Consider the following 17,940-nt stretch of genomic DNA (forward strand, 5'->3'; position numbering starts at 1 on the left):
GATGTTGGTGTAGCACATTTCCCACAGCAGGGGGAAGGGAAGATTTAGCAGGCGCAGAATGAACCGTGCCTTTCCAGTGTCTGACCCTCCAATGTGCTATTGGTTGGAACTTATTCTGTGTCCGCACTCAGCCATCCCACACTGGGCTGTAAGAGATGCTGGGAGAGGTAATCTTGAAATGCTTTGGCTATGGACCAAATTAGAAACGGCCACTTCTGTTATTATGAAACAAAAAAAAAAACAACACCCATAACAATAAGTGTAGGGTGCTCGCTTCGGCAGCACATATACTAAACTTGAATGATTCAGAGAAAATTAGCATGACCCCTGGGCCAGGATGACATGCAAATTTGTGAAGCGTTCCATATTTAAAAACAGAAAAAGAAACAATAAGTGGGGAGATGGCTCAGCAGTCAAAGCGTTTGTTTGCAATGTCTGTTGGCCTGGGGTTCAATTCTCCAGCATCCACGTAAAGCCAGATGCACAGTGTGGAGCATGAGTCTGCAATTTACAGAGGCAAGAGGCCCTAGTTGGTCTCTCTTTAAGTAAATAAAATTTTTTTTGTTCATTTTAATTTATTTATTTGAGAGCAACAGACAGAGAAAGAGGCAGAGAGAGAGAGAGAGAGAGAGAGAAAGAATGGGCGCGCCAGGGCCTCCAGCCACTGCAAACGAACTCCAGACGCGTGCGCCCCCTTGTGCATCTGGCCAACGTGGGTCCTGGGGAATAGAGCCTTGAACCGGGGTCCTTAGGCTTCACAGGCAAGCGCTTAACCGCTAAGCCATCTCTCCGGCCCAAATAAAAATATTTTTAACATAAGCATCAATAATGAAATAGACTCAACTGGTGGATGCTTCAGGAACGCTTCTCAGGCCAGGGATGCTTAGACACATTCCTGGAGGTTGAAGAGCATCTGCACTGCGGCTTCATGTGGAGGTCTTCATAAGACTCCCCCAGCCATGCATGAGTTCTGGGCTTCATCACCCAGGTGACTTGCTTTCTTCCGGATTGTGGGACAGGGCTATGTTCATATTTCCTAGAAACGCCTGGCCATTCAGCTGTGCGCCAGCCTGCCTCCTGTGCATGGGGACCAGAGCGAGTCTGTGCAGGAGGAATGGGACCACTCTGCGAGATCATGGCCCGGAGAGCTGGATGGGGCATGCAATTTACGTTGGTGTTAATGGTTGAGGAAGGAACACTTACCAAACATTAGACCATGGCTATCACCAGATGTTACCGGGAGTGGGTCAGAAACCCAAGAGGCCTGGAAGATTCTGTGGGGCAGAATAGAAGTGGAGTTAGGAAAAAGGTATAGAAAATAAGCTGTGACAAGCCCCATCTGGTCTCATGTCCCTATTTGCAATTCCCGAATCCACGAATCTCTTGAAACTGAGGTTTATTTTTTTTTTGTGTGGCACAAACTCTTTTGTTGTGGAACCCTAATATCTGTCCATTACTGCCCTTGCCCCAGTTAATGTGACTATTTGTAGCTTTTACTGCAGAAATGCTAATGCACTTGATTGTAAAATGCTATCCTGGATTCTAATGGGGGATTGCATATGTTTGATCTTTTTTTTTAAAAAAAATTATTTTTACTTATTTTCTTGAGAGAGGGACAGATGGAGAGAGAGAGAAAAAGAGAGAGAGAAAGAATAGGCATGCCAGGGCTTCCAGCCACTGCCAACAAGCTCCAGATGCATGTGCCACCTTGTGCATCTGGCTAACATGGGTCCTGGGGAATTGAACCAAGGTTCTTTGGCCTTGCAGGCAAGTGCCTTAACTGCTAAGCCATCTCTCTAGTCTGTTTGATCCCTTTTTTTAAAAATTTTTTTTTGTTCATTATTTATTTATTTATTTGAGAGCGATAGACACAGAGAGAAAGACAGATAGAGGGAGAGAGAGAATGGGCGCGCCAGGGCTTCCAGCCTCTGCAAACGAACTCCAGACGCGTGCGCCCCCTTGTGCATCTGGCTAACATGGGACCTGGGGAACCGAGCCCGAACCAGGGTCCCTAGGCTTCACAGGCAAGCGCTTAACCGCTAAGCCATCTCTCCAGCCCTGTTTGATCCCTTTTTAAAAAACAGAGTGATTCTGAATTCCTACCACTCTGGCTCCAAAGACTCTGGAGAAGAAATGTGGGTTTGTAATATATTTCATTTATATGTGCCAGAACCTGGTCTGATTATTTTACACATATACAATCAATATTCATCATACCCAATGCATAGACACTGACGTTGGTCCCAGGTGACTGGAAAGAACTCAGGGGGGCTGTAAATTGTCTAGGGTCATAGATGCAGCCCATATTGAAAAATACAGGTCTTGGAAGCCCATGTGAGTCAGACAGCTCAAGAGGAATCAATGTCATTTTGGAGCAAAAATATCACTCAGACTCTGCAGGCTGAAATCACTGGCAATTCAGCAGTTAGAGTGGATCTAATTCTTGGGTGGAAGTAAGCGGTTTCATGAAAGACATTTTCTTTCTAGTTTCTGGGCACCTCAGGAAAAGACTCATCAGAGGGGAGCCTTTACCAATCCTCTGGGAGACTGTGTGACTTCCAAACAAAAAGGATTCACTGATGACAATCATATTTCTTTGTCTAAATACCCAAGCAACAGCACAGTTTTTCTGTGCTAAATTGGATTTTTGGCTTATTGCACTCTGTAATAAATATACTAAAGTTTGTAAATCTTCTTGGTGGCATTTTGTGGCAACACCACTTGTCACACTAGAAAGCTTCCTTTGATGGTTTTCTCAGACGTTGTACTTCTGATTAATGGCTGTATGGGATGGCTGATATTATCTTACCTTATTGATATCCACATTATGCAAGCTAAGAATCATAAACCCCAACACAATAAACATAGATGACATCTACTGCTTCCTCTCCACATTCTTCACTTGTCTTGGTTAGAGAGTGAAATTAGATTAGTTTGACAGGATTTGCTGTTTATGACACCTCACTGACTGCCTTCCTACATCCATATATCTCAGTGATTCTTGTTGGATGATTTCTTTCCACTGCCCTCCCCCCAATTTTTTTTGAAATAGATGCGATGTGCAGGGCATGTATAATGATAAGACTTATTTCCTTAATTGTTACAAAGGATTATAAGGGTTGGGAAGGAATATTAAGTTTTCTTCCAACATTTGAGTATGAATCAAGAATTATATTAACTTGTAAATTAGTTGTTAATGACATTTAGAAAAAGTTTTCTCTTTGTTTCTAAAGAATCTTAACAAATGCTTACTTTTGCATAGAAAAGTCACAGGTAAATATTCCAATACATTTATTTTTGGAGTAAAAGTGATATTTGGGTTCACTAGTGTCATTGTAGTCTGGTGGTGATTTATTGGAGTTGTTTATTACTATTAGATGGGAGCATCATGCTTCTTTTTTCCTTCCGCCACCTTTGAACTACTTTCTAGTCCACACATGTCTGCCCAAGGGAAAAGGCCATGGCCACCAGGATTCCCAGTCCCCGTCAATCAGATTCCCACAGTGGAGCACTGAGCTAAAAGCCCAGAACATGTGGTGAGGGGAGGGGCCGAGTTCTGCTTCTTAGCGAGTGACCGGAGTTCTGGCAGCATCTTTGGGCTCCAGGGTGGCAGAGAAACTTCTACATCTAGAGGTGGGATCTACTGTTCTGCAGTCTTCACGCTGGGCTCTCTGGGATGCCACACCATTGTTTTTATTTGTTCTATTTAGTCTAGCCAGAAAGAGTTTTAGCACCTTACAAGTAAAAATCAGTTTTATAGCTGGAATTTGAGGGTATATACAAGGAACTAGGCTATTTCATACCTATCTCCTTTTAGCTGTTAAAAGATAATCAATAGCACAAAGCTTTCTGCAAAGTCATTCTTATAAGATTCATGATTTACTTAAACTGACTTCTTTTTTTATTATTATTTATTTATTTGAGAGCAACAGACACAGAGAGAAAGACAGATAGAGGGAGAGAGAGAGAATGGGCGTGCCAGGGCTTCCAGCCTCTGCAAATGAACTCCAGACGTGTGCGCCCCCCCTGTGCATCTGGCTAACGTGGGACCTGGGGAACCGAGCCTCGAACCAGGGTCCTTAGGCTTCACAGGCAAGCACTCAACCGCTAAGCCATCTCTCCAGCCCTTAAACTGACTTCTTATGGAAAGCAGCCTGTGGGTATGCAACAAGCAGAGTATTTCTAAGGGAAATGGCGCAGTGCGTGACTGTGAGTTTGGGATTCACTGGTGACCTCAGGAATAGGGTCTATAGTGATTAAAATATGAGCTGTAGAGAAGTCCTGTTACAGGTGTCCTAGAATTCTCCATGTTCTTGGGTTCAAAGGTACTTAGAGCTGCTTGGGGTAAAGAACACAGTCTCTGCCCCTCTGTCCATCCACTGACCTCCCATTTCTCGTGGACCTACTGTGCACCACTCATGTGCATGAATGAGGAGCCAGGCGGGGCATGGGTGCCCGGGGGCATTCTCCATCCATGGGAGCGCAGGGTAAATAGCATTTTTATGCTTGTAGTCAGTGAGAATTAGAGAAGTGGTTTCCTTACCCCTGGTGACACTGCCAGTAAAACTGAGAAGTGAATTTAATTCTGCTGCCTTCCAGAATCCTATGCACTTACCAGGACATCAGACCTTACCTGGCAGAGCTCATGTCAATGCTACGAGTAAGTCGACAAGAAGCACTGTTTCTTTCTTCAAAGAAAGGAATTCTGGGGCTAGAGGGATGGCTTGGTGGTTAAGCTGCTTACCTGTGAAGCCAAAGGACCCAGGTTTGATTCTCCAGAACCCACCTAAGCCAAATGCACCAGGTGGCACATGCGTCTGGAGTTCGTTTACAGTGGCTGGAAGCCCTGGCATGTCCATTCTCTCCCTTCCCCTCTCTTTCTCAAATAAACAAATAATAATTTTTTTTTTAAATAAAGGAATTCTGCATCAAGGGAGGATTCGGCTGGTCAATATAGAAACTAGTGGTCCATCTACCACTTCTCAGTCAGTTGACTTTCTCATTCACAATTTCACTGGAAACATAATATTGAGAGTTGTTCTTCAGGGACAGGAAGAAGATATCAGTGGTGCACCAGACATCTTTGGCATAGGCACAGGGGCCATGAAGTATAGCCAAGTGTGGGAACTGAAAGGAGAGAGAGAGAATGTCCCCGGGGACTCAACCCACTTAGCTTAGCCGTGTTGTCCAGAGTTGTAACATTAGTAAACACAGCATGGACTCCACCCTTACTGATACCGCAGTCTTGTGGGCAGCATAATTGTGTACACAGCTGAGTCATTCCTATATCCTCAAGCCTGGGACTCTTATATTACATTTGCCTACTATATCGCATCGAGTTGTTTCTGTCTTGATGGTCAGTTTTATTGATATATTTATAGATTCTTGAGAAATGGAGCTATCATGGCAGTGGTAAGAAATAATACAGAGGTCTTGTGTGACCTTTACCCATTTCTCCTCAATGCTAATATCATGTAATATCCAGCGTATTGACATTCAGTATAGTGCACTGATCTTACTCAGATGTCTCAAGTTTAACGTGTAGTCATTTATATGTATGTGTTTTGTTCTGTCCATTTTCTTTCACATGATAAACGTATTCATGAGCATAATGATCCCATAGGCTTCCTCTCTCTCCTTCCCTCTTTTGTGACAAGTGTCTTTGATGCCTAGCAGAAATATACTTAATAGGTTTGTGTTGAATGAATAAGTTAATTAATGCCCTACTGGTTCTAAAAGTAGCAGAGCCTCTCAAGTCAGTGGCTCTTGCGTTCATTGTCTTGTGACCCATGAGGAATGATGAGTTACCACATGGAAGAAGAGTAGGTGAAACAGGTTTTTAAATTATTATTGCAATATACCCAAAACGTGCTCATTGGGATCATTTCCCACTCATCTTGATCAGGCTTGCTGCTTCCTCCTGAAGGAACATCTTTCTGGAAGCCTTGCTTTTCCTCCTGCAGGCTGCCAGAGGGCAGTGGAGCAGCCGGCACACAATACTACCATTTGTGCCTAAAGACTGTGGTGGTCTTATAGCATCCGGGGCATTTCACGTCCGTGAACCCCTTTTTAACATAAATATGGTGCTGCTCCTTGTGCTTCCTCTTCTCCTCTTCTGGAGAGGGGTGAAGGAGATCCTTGGCAAGAGGCTTGTTCTCACAGGGAGGTCGTCACTGCCAGAAGAGAAAGTGAGGCTGGAGAGATGGCTTAGCGGTTAAGGCTCATGTTTGCAAAGCTTAAGGACCCAGGTTCGATTCTCCAGGTCCCATGTAAGCCAGAGGCACATGGTGGCGTATGTGTCTGGAGTTTGTTTGTGGTGCATAAAGGCCCTGGCGCACCCATTCTCTCTCTCTCTCTGCCTCTGTCTCTAATAAATAAATAAATAAAAAGAACTCTTAAAAAAAAAAAAAGAAGAGAAAGTAAAGGTATGACAGAAGTACCGCTTTAATGGGAGGGGGCTTTTTATACCCCTGAGGGATGTAAATTAAGTGTCAAGTCTGGAAGGATTGCATGGGACATACAGACGCCATCCAATTACGATGCCACTGCTCTGGACCTGCCTCGCCTGGACAACACTCCCGTGGGGGTCGTAGAGACACTGTCTGCTGTTTGCACCTTGTCTATTGTGTCCTACAGGGGGAACATGTTGGTGGGCAGTTGTGGTTGGGGGATTAGTGAAGGGGCCAGGAAGTTTTTCTCTGAAATGGCCAGGGTCTTATGGACCTATGCCTTCCCCAACTGCACAGATAGAGCGTGGCTTTCACCCCAACCCAGGCTCCTTCCTCTCCACTTCCTCTTTGTAGAATGGAGCATGGCAGGTGTTTTGTTGTGTGGCTGTCTGCACCTTTTGGCTCTATTGAAGGTTCCTTACTGCATACACACATGTAGTAAGAAAGGAAGCCTGGGCTGGAGAGATGGCTTAGCGGTTAAGCGCTTGCCTGTGAAGCCTAAGGACCCCGGTTCGAGGCTCGGTTCCCCAGGTCCCACGTTAGCCAGATGCACAAGGGGGCGCACGCGTCTGGAGTTCGTTTGCAGAGGCTGGAAGCCCTGGCGCGCCCATTCTCCCTCTCCCCCTCTATCTATCTTTCTCTCTGTGTCTGTCGCTCTCAAATAAATAAATAAATAATGAACAAAAAAATTAAAAAAAAAAAAGAAAGGAAGCCTTAGATTTCAAAGACAACGTGATTATTAGAGGGGGATGTGGGTTGGGAAACCTTACAGAGCTCCCTCCCACTACACACTCAAGCCCGCTGTGGTAGGCCACGCAGGAAATGGATAGGCCACGCTGGAGGTGCCCATCCAGTAAGGTGCAAGGGGCACCTTGCTTTTCTTTATCAAGGAGGAGATGGATCAGAGCCTTCACGGTGATACTGAGCTCATTAGTCATCACTATCAGGCTGCTAAAAAGGGAGACTTTGGGCTGGAGAGATAGCTTAGCGTTTAAGGTGTTTGCCTGCAAAACCAAAGGACACAGGTTCAATTCCCCAGGAGTCACATAAACCAGATGCACAAGGCAGCGCATGCATCTGAAGTTCGTTCGCAGTGGTTGGAGGTCCTGGCACACCCATTCTCTCTCCCCTTCTTTCTCTGTGTCAAATAAATAAAAATAAATTTTTTTAAAGGGGGACTTCATTTTTTTAAAATTATTGCATCTAGGTTATTTTTTTTTTTATTTCCTTTCCCTTTCCAACCCCTTTTTAACATCAATATGGCTTTGTGGGTTATTTATGTAGTATGTTATAATCCATTCTTGTCATTATTTTGATATTTAGATTGTCCTATACTTTTCCAGAAATTCCCTCTCCTCCTCCTTCTCTTTCCTTTTTTCTTCCAGTTTCTCCTTTTTCTTTTCTTTCCTTTCCTCCCTCCTTCCTGCTTCCTTCTCTATTTTTTTCTTCCTTGATACGTCCTCATTATTTTTATGAGTATTTCCTTATTTTGTGGCCTGATAAGATCTTCGTGGTGTCTATAAGGGAAGGACTGACTTAATATATGAAGCCTCTGATGATTAAAATAATACACACATACACCCACTAACACACACACACTCACACTAGGTATGTGGGAATCAATACCCAAGTTCAACCCTGGAAAACACAGCTCTGAACTTCGACAAAATAGCAGGTTCTTGAGCTGGAGAGATGGCTTAGCAGTTAAGTGCTTGCCTGTGAAGCCTAAGGATCCTGGTTCGAGGCTCAATTCCTCAGAACCCACGTTAGCCAGATGCACAAGGGGGAGCATGCATCTGGAGTTTGTTTGCAGTGGCTGGAGGCCCTGGCACACCCATTCTCTCTCTCTCTCTCTCTCTCTCTCTCTGCCTCTTTCTCTTTGTCTCTCTCAAATAAATGAATAAATAAAAAATAGCAGGTTCTGAACCAGCCATATTGACTATTAAGACCTTTAAGGTGGATTGGTCACTATTATTTGTGACAAGCCCCTGGGTGCAGACCCTATTAGTGATGAGGAGATTCCCGATCTCTGTCAAGCTTAGGTAGGCTTGTGAACCACTGTTCCACCTGACCCCTGGCATGTATCTATGGTGGTGGAAGACAGAAAGCACATGGCAGTTGAAACTAGAAGGCAAGGGATTTGTTTCTCCTTAAATTTTTTTTACTCTCATTTGTAAAATAAGATGATGGCGTCGTAGAAGTTTACAAATGCAAGACATAGAGGAAGGGTTATGAGAACAGATGACGGTCTGCCTGAGCCTGCTTGGAGGTCACCGAGGAGATCTGCCAGGGAAGGGACTTTCAAACTTTATTTATTTATGTTTCAATTTTTTAAATATTTTATTTATTGATTGATTTGAGAGGCGGGGCGAGAGAGAGATTGAGAATGGGTGCACCAGGGCTTCCAGCCACTGCAAACGAACTCCAGATGTGTGCATCACCTTGTGCATCCGACTTATGTGGGTCCTGGGGAATTCAACTGAGGTTCTTTGGCTTTGCAGGTAAGTGCCTTAACCTCTAAGCCATCTCTCCAGCCCTATTTTTGTTTTTGATATAATGTATAATGTATTCTGATCTTATTCCCACCCATTACCTTCTCTTATCCCCTCCCCCTCCCATTTTCTTCCCAGTTGCTCTGCTTCATGAGTAATGGGACAAGAGCATTAAACCAACTATAAAAATACCTGTCACAGCACGTTTAATGTCTTCTGCCTTCGTGCCTGTAGCAATGAGGATATACAGGAAAGTGAAGCAACCAAAGAAAAGCAGAGGAAATGATGAGGTTAAGAAATTCTTCAAAACGGCTGATGCAGAAAAAGAAAGGAAATTAAACTTGAAAATGATTTTCTTAAAAAAAAAAATAGAACTTCTAGGGTTGGGAGCCTCCTCGTCGTTTGCATTTCACTTGGCAAGAATCCCTCCAGCAGCGAGGGTGTGGGGAGAAGTGGACAGGCTCACCTGTGAGGAGGGCAAAGGCCAGTAACACGGAGTCAAAGGTGCTCATTGGCATTGCGCCCAGCGATGTGGCATCAGACCAACAGAGCTCCCCACGTGATCTGTCCACAAGCATTGAGACTGCTCTGGATTCTCTGTTATTCCAAGACAGAACCCCAAAAGATAACCCACGCTGCTCAGGGCCAAGTTCAGGAAGCTCCTGGGGAAGAACTGAAGAGCAGTTCTTTCCTCCCACAGTGTGGTGCCCTATTTTTTCACTAGAAATATTTCAAAATCCTGTAGTATTATTCTTTCTGAGTTAAAATAGACGTTGCAGTCTGATTTTAGAAAGTGCACTGCCATTTTTAGTAAAAAGCTGATTGTGGTGTGACCTACCCTTCCTCTCTTTCTTCTCTCCCTCCTTTCTTCCCTCCCTCCTTTCCTTCTTCCCTCCTTTTCTTCTCCTTCCCTTCCCTCGGGATTGACTCCAGGACCTTGTGAGCTACATGCCCCTAGCCTTTCAGACTGATTTATAAATAAATAAATACTACTGGATTATCCAAAGCCAACTAAGAGTATTGTGACCCTCTTTCACTTGGACAGGACAACCTGGATTTTCTAGTTTTCTACTTGCTAAGAAGAGAAGGCAACTGTTAATACAATAAGGACATATGTTGTATTCAAGCTTTAAAAAGCCAACTTCTAGGGGATATTCTGTGCTTGAGTTGGCAAACTCACATCAAGCCTCTCCTCAGCCTTGCCCACTTAGATGGCCCATTCACACCTTCAGATCTCCTCAGCCAGGTCGCTAGGGAGCCTCTGACAATCGCTAAGGTTTGTATTAATCGCTAATGTTTGTATTTACTAGAGACCTGGATCAGAAATCAGACTCAACCCATTCTCTCAGCCTTTCTTATATTTTCTCATTGATGACCCTGATGGAAGCTCCTTCACAGTGGAAAAGCATTGCATCATGCTCCCACTAACTTTACTTAGTAAATCAGGCAAACAGGAGAAATTGTGTGTAATAGCTCTCTTTGCAAAATAATATGCTATTTAACAAGAATGGCCACATAATAAAAACATAGGCAGTGACAAGCAGAGATCCTGGGTAGCATTCCAAATTTTAAAAATTTTTTAATTTATTTTTTATTCATTTTTATTTATTTATTTGAGAGTGACAGAGAAAGAGGCAGTTGGAGAGAGAAAGAGAGAATGGGCGTGCCAGGGCCTCCAGCCACTGAAAATGAACTCCAGATGTGTAGATGTGTGTGCCCCCTTGTGCATCTGGCTAACATGGGCCCTGGGGAAGTGAGCCTCGAACTGGAGTCTTTAGGCTTCACAGGCAAGTGCTTAACGGCTAAGCCATCTCTCCAGCCCTCATTCCAAATTTGACCTGCATGCCTTGGGGCCCATGTGGCCCCTGGTCTATCTGCAAAGCAAAGTATTTGGATTGAATTGCAAAACTTTCACCATGAATATTCTTCATTTTTAAAAAGCTGACCCCCTAATGTGTAATATTTGTTAGCTGCCTATATTCGTTACAATGCTGAGGACAGGAAAAATGGAAATGTATCTCATTTGTGTTCTCCTCATGAAGAGGCCAGGAGTGATGCTGATGGCAATGGTTTTGGACACATTCCCAGTCCATCAGATTACTGCAGTCACATGCTATCTAAATATTCACCCTTTTTTTTTCTTTTTTCTTTTTGGTTTTTCGAGGTAGGGTCTCACTCTACCTGAGGTCTCAGGGTGCCTGGGCATGGTAGTGCACACCTTTAATTCCAGCACTTGGAAGGCAGAAGTAGGAGGATTGTCCTGAGTTCAAGGCTACCCTGAGACTGCATAGTGAATTTCAGGTCAGCCTGGGCTAGAGTGAGACCCTACCTCAAAAAAAACAAAAAAAAAAAAAATCTTAGCACTTTCTAGAAAGAGACTTAGCTTCTGTCAACTGCAGTTGTGCAGTGTAGGATTTGGGATTAGATTGCACATAGCAAAATAGGGCAGGCATCACCTTCAATGAAGGAAGTTTTCCTATGGACACCTTGAACATGGGATAATAAGCTCGGGAAGTGTAGGGGTTAAGAGCAAGGGATATGGAGTCACGTCTTTGTTCCATTGCCTGAAGGATGGTTGGTCCAGAACAACTCCCTCTTAGCATCTTTTCTTCCTCCATAGAACAGAGATGATTGGTACTTGCTTCATGGAATTCAGAGGGTGAAATGAGGTGAGATTATAACAATGCATGCCCTAGTTCCTGGGCATAAGTGCACACATCAGTAATTGCTTTGTTATTATTATTATCATTACACATATAGAATCTATTCCAGCAGCTTTGAGGAAAGGCAGGAACCTCAGCATCGTCCCTGCTTGAGGAATGGGAGCATTAATTGTTCACAAGCTCTGATTCCCCCTGGATGCCTTGGGGCATCAGCGCCCTTGGCACATTATTGGTTGGTTATTATAAAAGACTCAATTTGCTTGGCCTCTGCTTTGATTGCTGCCTCCACGGCCAATAGTCTTCTCCTCCTTTCCTACCTACTCATCATTTATAAAAGCAAGTAGCCCTGTTGTGGTTTCCTCCTTGTGGTCTCAGCAGTCTGCCTTTCCTTCTGCCTTACTATCAGCTTCTCGGCTCTCTCCAGTTTGAACTTGAATCATTTTACCCAGCTAGCTAGATGTTACCATCACTTTTATGACAGGTCACTTCCGAGACTGCTGGTCTACCTGTGATCCAGTCAGCTGCGGCCCATTGATGAGGTCACATGGTCTCAGAATGGTCTGATCCTGAGGACTTCTGATCATAGGCAGCCTGAGCCCCGTGTTTCTAGTCTTATGGGTATGGAGATGAGCGGAGGCCCCAGGCCCTTCCCAGTGCCTTTGACTCAGGTTGAGAGGAGAGGGGAAGTTGCAATCCATTATAATTTAGTTTTACATAACATGTAGCTTTATCAAATGCTTTTCATTTTCCCATCCCAAATATTGTTGACTTTAGGGGATGAACTCAATTCCTTCTTGCTCTTTGGTAATAAATGTGGTTGCACTTCTTTTTCTATTTTAGATAAGTATGTGTTTTTCTGATTATCAAAGTCATTTTTAGACCTTGTGGAAAAGTGGCAACATATGAGAAATAGAGAAAATAAATGTCAACTGCAATTTCTATGATCTTGTGCAAGTAATTTTGTTACCCTGGGCTTCTATTTTTTTCTTAAAAAAAGAAATGGGAGAATAGTTCTAGTTACTTTCAAGATAATGAGGATTGCACAGCATATGTCTGGAACATTCCTGAGTGCTTATTACATGCTAGGTGATAAACGGTAACTAGTTCACCACTCCATCTGAGCAAGGATATTTCCATTTCATCCCTGTGTCTCCAAAGAGAAACAAAACTGAAAAGTGCAAAGAAGCCTGAATTCCACACAGGCACACTGTAAGTCTCCTGTCGCCAAAGCGACCAGCACTTGCTCTGGTAGATGATTCTCATTTAAGTGCATTCACAGAGGGCACATGGTTCTGTATGTCTTTTCCTATTAAGCTCACATAAGGTGGGTTTTGTGCCCCCCGGATATTTACAGGAAAGCTACTGAATGCCTTGCCTTATGGGATTTATTGTCCTTTCACTCAACTGTGGTGCCCTCACCAGGAGATGACATCCAGTCACTGACTTTTAACATCTGATATAATCATTTCTGATGAATTCTTTGAGTAATGCCCATCATAATAAGCCCAGGATTAGAATTTGCAGACAATTTAAAATCTACTGCTTGTATTTAAAAGCTTATTCAGCTTACCCATCTCCTGAAAATGACACTGATTTTTAACTACTAAAAGCCCTTCATGTTCTAAAAATAGAAAAGCAGAGCTGGAGAGATGGCCTAGCAGTTTAGGTGCTTGCTAGTGAAGCCTAAGGACCCATGTTCAATTCCCCAGGACCCACGTAAGCCAAGTGTGCAAGGTGGCACATGTATCTGGAGTTTGCAGGAGCTGGAGGCCCTGGTGTGCCCATTATCTCTCTCTCTTTCTCTCTCAAACAAATAAAATCCCCTGAAATCTTTAAAAATAGAAAAGTGGCTTTGATGTAAAGGATGATTAATTTCCTTTTTTTTGTTTTGTTTTTGTTTTTTTGAGGTAGGGTTTCACTCTAGCTCAGATAAACCTGGAATTCACTATGTAGTCTCAGGGTAGCCTTGAATTCACAGAGATCCTCCTATCTCTGCCTCCCAAGTGCTGGGATTAAAGGTGTGAGCCACCATGCCCAGCTAATTTCCATTGTTTTGTTTTTTTGGGTTTTTTTTGTGTTTGTTTTTTTTGAGGGAAGAATATATCTTCTGATGGCTGCCCAGACTCCTTAATTTTCCTATCTGCTTTTCAGCAATTGTATTGCACACCCATTTGTGCATAGTGAGACAAGAGCACACTAAGCCATCTGGTTGAGGTCGTTTAGGCACCCCAAAGACAGGACAGGTGTGTGCACTCAGTGCAAAGTGGTCTGTGCAGACCAATATTCCGATGCTCTGTCACGCCAACTCTAGGGGATTTAGAAAAAAGAAATCGTGATCAAATCAGCTCAGATTAAGAGACCATTGCATTCTGGGCTTTTTAAGATTATTATTATATGTCAGCTGATTTAGTCAAACTGAAGGAGGCCAGTGAAACTGGGTCTATCCCAACAATTTCGAGATACATTTCAAAATGGAATTGGGGAAGGTCTATTTGTGAATCCTAAATTCTGAGTTAGACACCAGTAGATGAGGTATACAGCATTAGTGTTTGGGGGTCATTTGTGGGGTGCCCATGGGAAGGACAGAGTGGAAAGGGCAGAAGGCAAGGACAGTCTTCAGACCTGGTCTCAGGTGGGGGGCAGAAAGGGGAGTTGGGGGAGGGAGCATCTTTGATGTAGTTTCCTCTAGGTCGATGCGGTGGTTTCAGGTCTCAGATTGCAAAGGAGAGGAGCCCCTGGTCTTATAGGAAGGGACCAGAATGAGCTCGTTTGCATGGCCTTAGTCCCTAGCCGCGCTCTGGAAGGGTGGCCTCAGTGTGAGTAGGCGTGGGTCCCGAGACACTCACTGCACCCGGGGTTGTCGGTCAGTGGTGTCCCTGCAGCGGGGGTTCTGACACACTTTCACAGCTCCACCCACTTCCACTGGTGCCCCTTGTTAGACAAAGTAAGTCATTCAAGGTGTTTGAAACCTAACAGGTTAGTCTGTCCCTCGGGAGGGGTGCTGCCTTTTTTGACTTTACGTAGCTGTTGTGACACATAGTTGTAAATGAAAGCTCTTTATAATCTCTGAATCATCCCAGAACTGTAGAGTTGCCATTATAGGTATCCACTAGAATGGCATTGTGCTTCTTGACTCCACTGTATTGTTTTTGCCCTCAATGTACCAATTTCCCACAGGCCCAGCACAGTGCCAGGCATTTAAGAGGTGCTCAGTGAATGTTTGTTGAATGCAGGAAGAATGCTGTGGGTTCTCCAAGGAAACACACCATGACTAAGGCTGTGTGGGGGTGACGGTGGACACTGCGCTCCTTCTTCCCTGTGGCAGAAGTTAGGGTGTGGAGGAGATCTGCGTGGGTTCTGCCAATCTGGTTGGCGCTTGTGTCTGGATGGGGGTGGCAGCTTTGTGGTGAAGGGATTATTCTTGCCAGACTGGGGTGTGGTGGGGTAAGAATCTTCCCACCTTACTTTGGAAGATTTAAAATTGTTTTTGAGTTTAAAACTAATTCGGTGGGTGGCTGGAGAGATGGTTTAGCCATTAAGGCATTTACCTGCAAAGCCAAAGAACCCTGGTTGCACTCTCCAGGACCCACGTAAGCCAGATGCACAAGGGGGCACATGCATCTGGAGTTCGTTTGCTGTGCCTGGAGGCCCTGGTGCGACCATTCTCTCCCCTCATTGCTTCTTTCTCTCTCAAATAAATAAATAAAATATATTTTAAAAAAAATAGGGCTGGAGAGATGGCTTAGCGGTTAAGAGCTTGCCTGTGAAGCCTAAGGACCCCGGTTCGAGGCTCGGTTCCCCAGGTCCCACGTTAGCCAGATGCACAAGGGGGCGCACGTGTCTGGAGTTCGTTTGCAGTGGCTGGAAGCCCTGGCGCGCCCATTCTCTCTCTCTCCCTCTACCTGTCTTTCTCTCTGTGTCTGTCACTCTCAAATAAATAAATAAAAAAGTTTAAAAAAATTAAAAAAAATAATCCTGTGGCTAACTGTCTTGACAGTTCCCACACTGGTAATCATATAACATCACCTTTCCTGCTAAGTTCATTTGCCAGAGCGGTTTATATGACTGACTGGTTGGTGTTGGGCCAGCTCATCCTCTTGTCTCCCCTCAGTGGGAGAGCCAGCCAGGGAGAAACAGAGAAAACAAAGGAAAGCAAGGGGATTTGTAGCTGGGTAATTCCTTAGGGAATTGAGGGTAGCCCTCTGTCTGACTCATGAAGAGGGGTGGTTTTGTCTGTTTCTTGCTTCTATATTTCTTTGCACTAGTTCAACATTTTGTTCAATAATGCACCAGGGAATGAGCCACATGTGTCTCTTACATGTTGGGTGCTGGGGACACAAAGGGGAAAGCAGCTCTTGCCCTAAGAGAGGTTTTTGCCTAATGATGGAAGTGAACACTAATGAAAAGTGTCACATAAAATAAAATGATGTGATGTAATTAGCCATGGTGGTGCATACCTGTAATCCCAGTCCTGGGAAGCCCTAGGCAGGAGGTCATGAATTCCAGGCCAGACCTTGTCTCAAACAAAACAAAACAAAAACAAATGGATACAATGAAACAAAATGAAATTATAAACCATGCAAGAAGGAAAGAATTATATGCAAAGAATTATATATAAAATTATAAACCATGAAAAAAAGGAAAGAAAAAGCACTGGGTGCTGAAGAGCTTAAAGCCAGGGACCCTTCTGAACTAGGAAAGCCTTTCTGAGAATAGAATGCTAAGAGGCTCAGAAAAACGCAGTGGAGTGGCTAGGACATAGACAAGCCTGTGGCGACACCTGGTTGCCCCTGAAGAAAGGAAGAGAGGAGAGCAACGAGGGTGGATCAGCATGAGATGAGGCCACGGTCTTACACTTCCCTGTGAGGTGCCAACTCTCCTCACCTATCACTGAGCTCCTATGGGCGGTTTCTGTTGATGTGGTATCTTTAGATCAGACACAGCAGCCTCAGGGTGAGGGGCTTATTCTGCAAAAGGGATGAATGAACCTGATTTCAGGAGGGAGGGAGGGATATAAGCTAAATAGGATGGCTTAGGGCCCTGGGGCCTCGGAGCCCTGAGAAGAGAGGCTATGGAATCTTCTTTGGTGAGTTCAAAGCACAGATTGGACCCGGGGTGGAGATGCGGATTTCATGAAAGGGCCCTGGATGAGCAGAAACTCAGAGGTTTCAGCTCTTTTGGGCATCTTTCTTCTGATCTAAAGCGTATGAGGTTGAGACGACACTGGTTCTGACCATCCGCGCTGACTGTGAGCAAAAGTATCTTGAGCAGCAGTGAAAGAAGGCATGCACGAGGCAACTTGTGAATCCCAGCCACAGGCTCCTTTATTTTTATTTTATTTATTTATTTGACAGAGAGAAAGAGGAGGGGAGAGAGAGAGAGAATGGGCGCACCAGGGCCTCCAGCCACTGCAAATGAACTCCTGATGCATGCGCCACCTTGTGCATCTGGCTAACATGGGTCTTGGGCAATCGAACCAAGGTCTTTTGGCATTGCAGGCAAATGCCTTAACTGCTAAGCCATCACTCCAGCCCCACCCTCTCCTTTCTGACACATCTTTTGCCCCATGCGGAATGAACAAAGAGGGCTTTTTTTTTGTACTGGAGATACAGCGCGAGGCTTCCTCTAAGCTACCGTTACTGTGCTCGGTGCTCACCCGGGAGCCCGGCCGTCACATACAGTGGGGCTCTTCCCACCCGTGGCTCTTCTTCCCGGAGGTCCTTACCATGGCTGGCCCCCAGGGGTTCGCCTACCAGCCCTCACTGCTGGATCCCTCCAGCCCCAGCATAGTGTCCTAAACAGAGAGGTGCTGAGTGGTGAGGATCAGCTCCTGTCTTAGGGTGTCCACAGGACATGCTCAAGCTGGAGGAACAAAGGCGGATGTGTTTGCTTTCTAAGCTCTTGTGGCAAATGCACATATAAAGATGGCTGCTCAGAAACAAGCAGATATCTGTCCTCTCACAGTTCTAGGAGCCGCAAGCCTGAATGAAGGCATTGGTAGGAGCACCTCTGCTCTGGAGGCTCCAGGAGACCACCGATTCTTGTGTCTTTTTGGCTCCTGACGGCTTTGTTTTCCCTGGTGAATGGCTACATCAATCCAATACTCTCCCTGGATCTTCATGTGGCATTCTCTGGGTGTCATTACAATTATGCCTTTTACAAGGATACTTGTCGCTGGATTTACTGTCTACTAGGTAATCTGGGATGATCTCAGTTTGAGATCCTTCACTTAATTATATCTGAAAAGACTCATTTTCACCTAAACCGCTAAGCCATCACTCCAGACCTGAAAAGACTCATTTTCAAATAGGACAAGATCTGAAATGTGCGTGTACC

At 44.6% G+C, this 17,940-nt stretch overlaps 1 non-coding gene across 1 annotated transcript; it reads left to right on the forward strand.

The window, feature by feature from the left end:
- Window positions 1-266: 266 nt before the first annotated feature.
- Window positions 267-372, forward strand: LOC123459024. Its single transcript, XR_006635954.1, has one exon. It is a non-coding gene; the product is annotated as a U6 spliceosomal RNA (small nuclear RNA).
- Window positions 373-17,940: the final 17,568 nt, after the last annotated feature.

Source organism: Jaculus jaculus, chromosome 2, assembly GCF_020740685.1.
Source record: "Jaculus jaculus isolate mJacJac1 chromosome 2, mJacJac1.mat.Y.cur, whole genome shotgun sequence".
NCBI lineage: Eukaryota > Metazoa > Chordata > Mammalia > Rodentia > Dipodidae > Jaculus > Jaculus jaculus.